The following is an 11,514-nucleotide window of genomic DNA, read 5'->3' on the forward strand; positions in this document are numbered from 1 at the left end:
TTTTGAGTAGTAAATTAAATTGAATCATGATTCTTAGTATGAGATGAGTATAATATCATTATGAATGATGTTAGTAACGCTAAGGAAGTATTGCATGGAGAACTAAAATGGTGTTGAATTGTTCTCATAATTATGGATGGGTTGAAAGTGAATTTGAGAAGAGAATAATATATAACTTGAGAAATCTATTAACTATGAAATTATGAATGTCGCTATTGATGTTTGGGAGTTGATATATTTTATGGAGAAAGTTGTTGAAACAAAGGAAATGCTACCCAATTTTGGTTAGCTCTTAGTTATGACAGCTGAGACCTAAAGTATGCTTCCGGTTATCTAACCCTAGTACGAATTCTCTTGAATGTGGAATAGTGAACTTGGTGGGAAGCGTTTAGTCGACACGGTTAAAGAGGCGTAAAGGTATATAAGGCCAACTCCTTCCTATCCAAGGCATGATTCATATAACATGATTTCCTTTATCTTCCCATGACTTTCTTACATTCCAAATAAAATTATAAGTCTATGATTACGAAGAGCTTCTCATGAGATAAAGATAAGGGATGTGTTACGAACATGGTAATGATAATGATGATTCTATAGCTGGAGATTCTAAAGCTTATGAAAGGATGCTAGTATGAGATTAATGATCTTGATGTATTATTTCCTTGATTGTTATCATGATTGATAGTCTCGCCTTATAATGTTAATTCCTTCAAGGTGAGACATGACGATCATGATTATTCCATAAAATAATCGAAGGTTCCTGACCTTACGTCACTCCGAGAGAGTCACAGCTTTTACTTGAGCTCTTATGCATGCTTCATGTTAAGTGTATGATGATGATTACACCGTGCCTAGATTGCTGGGTAGCACAGCTAAGGCGGGCGGCTTATTACACCTTGTCGATATGGTACGAGCAGCACCGCTAAGGCGGGCGGCTTATGGATGATGATTACAGCACCACTAGTGGGCGGCGTGAGATGATTACCCCGGACACGAGAGGCCCGAACGCGGGCTAATGATGTTATTGATTCAGGCAGTTTATGTATGTATGTGTCAGATGTTAAAGGTAAAAGTGAGCATGCATGATTCCACCTCTAGAGGCAATAAGTTACAGTTATCTTTTCTTCCTATGCCTTATATATTTCCTTATTATGTTATTATATATGCCTTACATACTCAGTACATTATTTGTACTGACGTCCTTTCATTTATGGATGCTGTGTTCATGCCCACAGGTAGACGGAGAGACGGTGCAGACACTTAGGAGCTTACTCAGCAGATCACAGGAGCACCCCACTACTCCGGAGGTGTAGCCTATTGGTATATTTTTTTGTGTACAGATATAGGGCATGGCGGGGTCCTGTCCCGCCACTATGATTCCAGTATTCCAATTAGAGGCTTGTAGATGCATATGTGTGGGTTGTAGATGCATACGTGTGGGTTGTAGATGCTATGTGATCCCTTCATTGTAGATTTTGCACATCATTTTTGTAGCCTTCTGGGCCTATGCTTATATATGTCTTGGGAGATGTTTGGAGATTGCTTCATGATAAGTTGTGTTGAGAATGTTATATGCCTAGGTTGAGTATGATCGTCAGCATGATAATTGGTACTCGGTAATCAGCTCCGGGTACCTGTCATGGCCCCTAGTTGGGTCGTGACACATACAACCAAGGGAACTACAGCAACAACCAAGGGAACTGCAATAAAAATATGGTGGACCTAACCAAGGTAGATACAACAACAACAATGGTAACTTCGGGAACAGAAGTTCCAATCCTTACATTCCACCAAAAGGGCAGTCTAATGATCAAGGTAGTTCGAAGTTGGAGTCAATGCTTGAAAAAGTGTTGGCAAGTCAGACAAACATTGAAAAGACATTATCTAGGCTATTAGAGACAGTGGTTTCTCATTCAGCAGCTGTTCAGAATCTTTAACAGCAGAGGCGTGATCTTTTTAGAGAACAACATCTTACTAGAAAAGGTGAGCTTCCTAGTGATACTATTCCAAACCCGAAGAATGGTGGGGGCGTGGACGTACTTTTGCTATTAGCATGAGGAGTCATAAAATACTTCAAGGTGCTGACAAGCAGATGATTAATCTAGATCCAATTATTGATGAAGAAGAGGTGCATTATGATGTGCCTATTATTGATGAGGAGGTCCGTGGTGAAGAAAAAGTTGTTGATATTCCAGAAGTTGCTGCTGATACAAGGAAACACACGATAAAAGGAGCTCTTCTCCATTTGACTCAGATGTATAAAGCAAAGCCTCCCTTTCCTCAGAGGTTGGCAAAAAAGAATGATGATGCTAAGTGTCGAAGTTCTATGATCGATTGAAGCGAGTTAAGCTGAATTTTCCATTCTTAGATGTTAAAGAGATGCCTGGATTTGCTAAGTTTTTGAAAGACTGCTTACAAAGAAAAGGTTTGTTCAACATGAGACAGTGAATTTAACTCATCGTGTGAGTTCGATTATTGCTTCCACCACAGTTCAGAAGAAGAGAGATCTAGGGGCGTTTACCATTCTGTGCAATATTGGGCTTCATGCATTCGCCCTTGTATGTGTGATATTGGGGAAAGTATCAACTTGATGCCCCTTGCTATTTTCAAACAATCCGTATTGGGGACGCCTAAACCAACTTCTATGTGATTACAGAAGGCAGACAGATCTATCAAGAAGCCAGTTGGGGTTATATATGATGTGTTGGTTCAAGTGGGTAAGTTCATGTTGCCTGCTGATTTCGTTATTCTAGATTGTGCGATGAATAGAGCTATTCCCATCATCCTGGGAAGACCGCTCCTTGGTACGGGCAGAGTGTTTATGGACTCTGAAAAGAATGAAATTAAGTTTCGAGTGAATGATGAAGAAGTGACTATCCAAGCAAGCAAGGGGATGAGGTTGCCAAGCGTTTATGAGAGTATCTCGGTTATTGATTCGTTTGATGGGATTGATGATGCTGTCGAACATAAAATGGAAAAAGAAGGTCTGGGAGAAGCTCTTTCTGTGGTTCTGATGAACTTTGATGCTTATGATATGGAGGGCTACGTGGAAACTATAAATGCTCTTGAGGGTCTGGGTTCCTACACTTACCACCCAAGAAAGCTTGATCTTGACCTTGCAAATAGAACTACTCCACTAGCTAAGCCTTCTATTGTTGAGCCACCAAAGCTTGAGCTTAAGCAGCTCCCATCAGACTTGAGGTATAAGCTCCTTGGTCCGAACAAGACATTGCCAGTGATTATTTCAGCATTACTGACTGAGGAACAGATTAAGCGTTTAGTGGAGCATTTGCGCGAGTACAGACGTGCTATTGGTTGGACCATAGCAGACATTCGGGGTATTCCTTCTAGTATTTGTGAGCATAAAATTCAGCTAGAGGAGGACAACAAGCTGAGTGTTGAACATCAGCAGAGATTGAACCAGAACATACAAGAGGTCGTGAAGAAAGAGATCATAAAGTGGTTAGATGTTGGGGTAGTGTATCCGATTGCCGATAGCAAGTGGGTGAGTCCTGTTCAATGTGTGCCAAAGAAACGAGGTATCACTGTGGTGTCTAATGCAAAGAATGAGCTAATTCCCACTTGTACAGTTATTGGATGGCGTGTTTGCATGGACTATAGGAAGCTAAATACTGCCACTTATAAAGACCATTTTCCCATGCCGTTCATTGATCAAATGGTGGATAGGCTGGCTGGTAGGTCTTACTATTGCTTCTTAGATGGATACTCGGGCTATAATCAGATCAACATTGCCTTAGAAGACCAAGAGAAGACGACTTTTACTTGTCCTTATGGGATGTTTGCGTTCAGTCGAATGCCCTTTAGGTTGTGTAATGCACCAGCTACTTTTCAGAGGTGCATGATGTCGATCTTTTCTGACATGGTAGAGGACTTCTTGGAGGTATTTATGGATGATTTCTTTATTGTGGGCGATTTGTTTGATGATTGTCTTGGACATCTGGGTCAAGTGTTGAAAAGATGTGAGGAGATAAATCTCGTGATAAATTGAGAGAAGTGCCACTTTATGGTGAAGGAAGGGATGGTCCTCGGTCATAAAATCTCTGAAAAGGGAATTGAGGTTGATCAAGCGAAGATAGATGTGATTGCAAAACTTCCTCCACCCATCTCAGTCAAAGGTGTCCGAAGTTTCTTGGGACATGCTGGGTTCTACAGGTGCTTCATCAAAGATTTCTCCAAGATTTCTAACTCGATGTGCAAGCTTCTTGAAAAATAGGCTAAGTTTATGTTTGATGACCAGTGCCGAAAGGCGTTTGATAAATTAAAGGAGCGCCTCACTACTGTTCCTGTTATTGTTACTCTTAATTGGTCCTTGCCGTTTGAGTTGATGTGTGATGCTAGTGGTTTCGCGATAGGTACTGTGCTTGGCCAGATGCACAATAAAATTATGCACCCGATCTACTATGCTAGTAGGACACTTAATGTGGCGCATATGAACTAAACGGTGACTGAGCAAGAACTGCTTGCAATAGTATATGCTTTTGAGAAGTTTCGGTCCTATTTGCTGGGGTCCAAGGTTGTGGTGTACACTGACCATGCTGCGTTGAGGTATTTGATGGCAAAGAAGGAAGCTAAGCCGCGACTGATTCGTTGGGTCCTTTTGTTACAAGAGTTTGATTTCGAGGTAAAAGATCGAAAGGGATCCGAAAATCAGGTCGTATATCATCTCTCTAGGCTTAAGGAAACTGGGATGCTAGCAGAAGAACTTGATATTGAAGATGCGTTTCCAGATGAGGAAGTTTTAGAGGTTTCTATGCAAATGGCACCCTGGTATGCGGATTTTGCCAATTACTTAGTGACTGGTGTCATTCCTGACGAGATCAAATTTTATCAGAAAAAGAAGTTTTTGCGGGATGTTCGTCAGTACTATTGGGTTGAACCATACTTATTCAGAACTTGCACCGATAACATTATTCGGCATTGTGTCCCAGAAAGTGAGGTATTGGTGATTTTGAAGTCTTGCCACAACTCTCCAGTTGGGGGACATCATAGTGGTACGAGGACTGCTACAAAAGTTCTCGAATGTGGTTATTATTGGCCTACTCTCTTTCATGATGCTAATTTGATGGTGCGGTCTTGCGATCAGTGCCAACGGTAGGGGAATATTGGTAGGAGGCAAGAGATGCCAATGAACTTCGTAATGAAAGTTGCAGTGTTCGATGTTTGGGAATTTGATTTTATGGGTCCTTTTGTAAGCTCTTGTGGCATGAAATATATCTTGGTGGCTATTGATGGGTAGAAGCGGTGGCTTTACCTAATAACGAAGCCAAGAGTGTCATGGGGTTCTTGAAAAAGAACATATTTACTCATTTTGGTACCCCAAGGGTGATAATCAGTGATGGTGGTTCTCACTTTTGTAATAGAGCATTTGCGGGATTGATGGAGAAGTATGGAGTCAAGTTGTAACATCCCGTAAATTCGAGTTAGGTGTGAATGTGTAAAAATCTAGTGTTAACATGATATTATATCTATATGAATCCATTCTTGATGAATTCGGGTGGAATATGGTCGTTTTTAAGTCAAACCAACAATTGAAGTTCTTAAGGGCTCTTAACTTCGCCTAAGTTTTGGTAGGTCTGTCTTCTGGGCGATTTTCATGAACATTTGTTGCGAATTTGGAAAAACTTCCTTGATGAAAGCTGTATATCTTTGAAATTTCTTTCCAACGGTAGGTCTCCCAGCCCTAGAACAGCTATGTACAAAAAGTTATGTCCATTTTACTGAAGGGCGCAAAAGCTGGAGATTTCGCCCAAAGTACGCCCAGAAAGTACGGGCCATACTTAAAGTATGGGACGTCCTTTTGGACGTACTTCTTCCGTTCTTCACTGGTTTTGGCAGCCTAAGTGCGGGCTACAAGTACGGGACGTACTTTCACCATTTCTGGCAGAAAATTTGGGCTTAAAATTGGTATGGTCTTATTTTGTTCCCATTTTTTTTTCATCCTTCCAAATCCTAAGCACGAAAATCATCCCTCTAAGTCTTCAAATCAAAGGTAAGAACACCCTTAACATTACTAATCTATTCTAACATCAAACCCATGATTCTTGTGATCAAAACCTATGGTTTGCAGCATAATTCTTCCTAAAGTGATTCAAGCTAGGGTTTGGGTGTTCTTCATTAGAAAAGTGAATTGTTAAACTTTGTTTAATATATTAAGGTATGTCTCTTTTAAAAATCATTTTTGATTATAAGGATTATTTGTATGTCTCTCTTTTTGAAAAGTTATTTTGAATGAAAATCACTTTTGAACCCATTGTTGGGAGTATAAATTTTATTGATTCTTTAATGAATGAAAGGAAAAGTATTCTTTTCATGTTTCTTGAACTCTAATTCATGTCTAAATAGTGGTTAATGTGTGTGAGGGGACAAACCCACATTAAACCTAGATTGTAACAAACCCTATATATGTATAAGATATTAAGAATATTTTCCTCTATGAGAGATGCTTAATAATGATGGTTAAGAGTTGGTAACGACATTCTCCTTGATGAATTGGGACATGGAAATATTTTGTAAAGAAGTTATAAGTTTTTAAAACATTGATTGAAATGACTTAATCTTTACGATATGGCATAATGAATCTTAATGTTAATTGATGGTGTTACATACCTTGAGACAAATTATGAATCAGCTTCTATGCTATGAACTTTGTTGTTGTGTTTGGCCTAGCTACTCGGGAGGAAGGGTAGCCACTATGGATCCTAGTGTGGTAATTGCCTAGCCATTCGGAAGGAAGAGTGGACCGGGTTCGCTACCCGGAGTGCGATTAATGCCTAGCTATTCGGGAGGAAGGATAGCCACCGAGAATTACATATTCCGGTGTGGTGCGCTGTGACAAGGGAACCTCTACGGTCACCCCTTCGATGTGCTTGATTCTTGGGCCTGTATTGGCATGTGTGACATTCTTATTTTCTCATGAATTTGTTGTCATTAATTATGATCAATTGAAAGGCATATTTGATGTTGTACCTTGACAAGAGGCCTAATAATCGGTTTTAATAATTCTTATTGAGATACACAAACTGAATAACTGCTCTTACATTGGTTTCACATGATTTTCAGGACTGATTTCTTTATGTATTATTTTACTTTATTTTCGTATTACTTATTATCCCCGAGGCACTCACTGAGTACGAAATACTCAGGCATACCATTGTTGTTTTTTATGGTATATTAGGTAACGGAGAAGAGCAGGTTCTTGATACTCCAGGTATTTAGGAAGGACTTGCTGCGGCTAATTTGGTGAGCCCACACATTCGTTCGTGGGACACCCTATTGATTTATCAATTCATTACATTAGTTTTCGGGGCTGCGTCCCGATGAGTTAGACTATTATTCCTTTATCTTAGAAGCTCCCTAGTGTACATTGTGGGTAGTTGTTGAGTTATTGATTAACTCTTGGGCACGTTGTTATATTTGACAAGTATAGATAACTAAAGACTTCCGCTGATTTAATTCTTATATGCATGATTTGTTTACCTTTATTTTATAAACTGTGGGAGGCGAATGTTGAACCTGGCGGGTTCAAGAGTTATTGTTGTATCGTTTAGGTTCTTTCGATGTTGTTCATGACGTCTGATGCTGGTCACGTCTAGGGTGGGTTTTGGGGCGTGACACAAGCGTATGGTTGCAACCCCTTATCATCCTCAGACAAGTGGGCAAGTTGAAGTCTCGAATCGGGAGATAAAGAGTATTTTAGCAAAAACGGTGAATGCGAACATAACTGATTGGGCCCGCAAGCTCAATGATGCTCTATGGGCTTACCAGACTGCCTTCAAGACTCCGATTGGGACTTCGCCTTTCAAGCTAGTTTTTGGTAAAGCATGCCACTTACCAGTTGAACTTGAACATAAGGCCATGTGGGCCTTGAAGAAATTGAACATGAATTGGGAAGAAGCAACCAAACTCAGGTTGTTTCAACTCAATGAGATGGATGAGTTCCGCTATCAGGCTTATGAAAGTGCAACCTTATACAAGAGAGGGTAAAGCAGTATCATGATAAGAAGATCCTGAAGCGGGAATTCTACAAGGGTGATCCTGTCCTGCTGTTTAATTCTAGATTGAAACTGCTACCGGGCGAATTGAAATCACGGTAGTCAGGTCCCTTTGAAGTAGTAAGTGTCTCACCCCATGGAGCTATTGAATTGAAGTCCGAAGTGTCACACCCTAACCTGATAGGGTGTGATGGGCACCCGACCCTTACTTAGGGCCGAGCGAACCCGCTGACTCTCGTGATACTCATAACCATACTGGGCCCGCAAAACATGACATAAGTACATAATGAAAATTTTTCAGAAACAAACATGCCTTTCATCTTTATCAAATCAAATAAAATCTGTGATCGCGTAAAATCTGAAATACAATGCATAGTAATACATCGGCTTATAGAACCGCTTACAAAACTAACAGGCTATACATGTAACTCTGTCTGCAAAGTCTCTAACATAAAAACAAACTGTCATAACATAAATACTCTGACTCGGCAGCACTTCGGAGGGAATGGAGCTCGCCAATCCAGCTGGAACATCTTCTACTAATATCCTCGCCCTCATCTCCGTATGTACCGCGCGGCATGAAACGCAGCCCCCGAAGAAAGGGGGTCGCACGGAATATGTACCGAGCATGTAAAGCATGAAAGACAAGAAATGTGATCATAATCGAAATAGGGGTTACGTAAACAAGTATAATAATCGTATAACCAAACTTGCTTTTCGAAACACTTATATATACGTGCATATACATACGTCGGTAAGTAAAATCATATCATAATCATATATATATATATATATATATATATATATACCGTACCCGGCCCTCTAGTGAGGGACTCGGTGAGTAAAATCATATCATAATGTCATCATATGCATCATGTCATCATATATATATATATATATATACCGTACCCGGCCCTCTAGTGAGGGACTCGGTGAATAGAATCATCATATGCCATCCTGGCCGCCATCCCCACATCATCACATCATCATATATATATACACATACCGTAACGTGCCGGCCCCTCTAGTGAGGGACTCGGTGAACAATGCAGTAGAGTGTGCACGAATACATACCCGGCCCGAGACTCGGTGAAAGACATATTGAGCTTGCACGAGCAGAGTAGTGAGAAACCATATGCGCATACATCATCATTACAGACTCAATGGATAAGTAAGTAGTCGGCGCTCGAGAGTTAAAACGGAAATCATATTAAGTTCTTTCATAAAAAGTCATTAGGATTGTACAACGGAAAACCTCGGGGACTACGGATATGCATCAAACCAATCCGGGCCCGCCCATGAAAATTTAAGTCATCATACGTTATAGAATCACTTACGAGCATATCAAAGAAATCCGATTCTGTCGATGAAAGTTACGGACATTTTTAGACATAAGATCCTTTAGGAACAAAACCGTTTATACAACATTTTAAATCCAATCATATCAAAGGCATAAAGACCATAGCTTGACCATATTAAGGATGCCAACACTAAGAAGCAAATATGAATCATAAACATGCTCAGAACTTAAGAATGGAGTTACCCCAAGGCACAAATCATGTCATATCTTACTTTCGTCTAAGACAGGCCAAAAGAAGGAAAGAGTAAGCTTTACATACCTCGTCCGCTTCCTAAGCTAATCTGAACTTAAGTCTCGGCTTCTCGAAATCTACAAAAACGTCATTAGGCATCAAGCATTAGTCATAAGCACTTAGGAATCTAATTCTAAGCTATCCCTTTATTCACAGAAATTTGGGCAGCATTTCCCCTATAAACTCAACATCCCAGAGAATTCAACTCGGCCACATATTCAACAACAATACCAACCACCATATTAACAATATCAATAATCAATTTCAAATGAATTCTAACATTAATAACTCATTTCTTCATAATTCGACGACATTTAATTTTCCTTCCATTCAACTACATACATTCAAGTTAACATCGACGCTTACATATTCAAATACTAATCCGAGATCATTCAAACATGATTCAAGAATGCTTCCAACAATCCACAAAATATCCAAATCAGCCCATCCAACACACAATGCAGCCGAAACCTTTCAAGTTGAAGAAAACAACAACAACACATTTCTTTCTTCCAAATTCATAAACTATATCAACAACCACATTTTACAATATCATTCATGTAAATGCAAGAAACTATATTACCAATATACTAACTTCTACATTAACTCCCAAACGGTCCCAACTTCAACTTGTGTCATCCAATACCTTCATTTTCATCACAAAATCCACAACACAACAATCAAAATACTAAATAAAATTAATTCTTCACTCCTACACCATATAACATATACACGGCCACAACACCACACACATGGCTAAAACTTTCACACCATAATTCCATGAATTTCATTCATTTCCACATACTACAACATGCACAAGACATTCATAACACGTAAAAGAAAAGATTAAACCTTACCTTCTTCACTCAATTTCCTTCACTCGGCTAGGCTTGTTCTTGCAAGAATGAGTGTTTTGTTTGTTCCAAAAACTACTCCATGCTAATAAGGGCCTCCCAATTGGTAGAAAAGCTAGAAGAAATTTATTTTTCTTGATCAATATTTCCTTGCTCTTTTTCGGTTTAGGCATGGCCGAATGGCCTTTTTTTCTTTTCTCCAAGGTTCTTGAAATTTCTAAGAGATGAAAAATGATGAAGATGACTTAATTGTCATCTCATAATACCATATATAATTAACACATGTGGCCCATGGCCCACATGTGCCACACGGCCATATGGCCTTTTAATTTCATGAATGGACAACTTTCTATAATTAACTTTTGGCCCCAAATTTTTCCTAATATTTCCATCCAATAAAATCATAAACAACTTGTACCCTAAAACAAAGTCGGAAAATGGCCTTGTCGTTAACTTTCCGCAATTAGCTCGGAATATCCCAATGTACAAAATACGGGATATAACATCCTTCCCCCCTTTAGAACATTCGTCCTCGAATGTTCAATTGGTCTCATAAGGTCTTCTACGGATCTCGGGGGGTTTCCTTTATTACCCTAACATGCAGTCTTATCTACCAATCATATTTCTTCTTCATCTCTTCTTCGGCTTCCCAAGTCATCTTCTCCCCGTTATCGCTCCGGCATAATATCATAACAGAAATCGCATCCTAATTACTTAACATTCTTACCTTACGAGCAATGTAATAAAGTCCAATATGTCTCGGGCTAGGCTTTTCCGTCTTGTCGAATCTCATTACGCTTTTCATGGGTGATACCTTCAAGAGCACTCTTTCGCCAATTTGGAATCGTAAGTGTTGATGTCGATTATCCGTATATGACTTCTGTCAACCCTGAGCTGTCAATAGCTTTTCCCCGAACAAGTTTCACTACATCAACCGCTTGCTGAATCGTATCTGGGCCGATTAACCTAGTTTTTTTTTTCCTCAACATCAAACCAGCCTGTAGGTGCTTCGTACTTTTTGCCATACCAAGCCTCATGTACTTCTTCTCAACTCCT

This window comes from Lycium ferocissimum, chromosome 11 (assembly GCF_029784015.1).
Source record: "Lycium ferocissimum isolate CSIRO_LF1 chromosome 11, AGI_CSIRO_Lferr_CH_V1, whole genome shotgun sequence".
Taxonomy (NCBI): Eukaryota; Viridiplantae; Streptophyta; class Magnoliopsida; order Solanales; family Solanaceae; genus Lycium; species Lycium ferocissimum.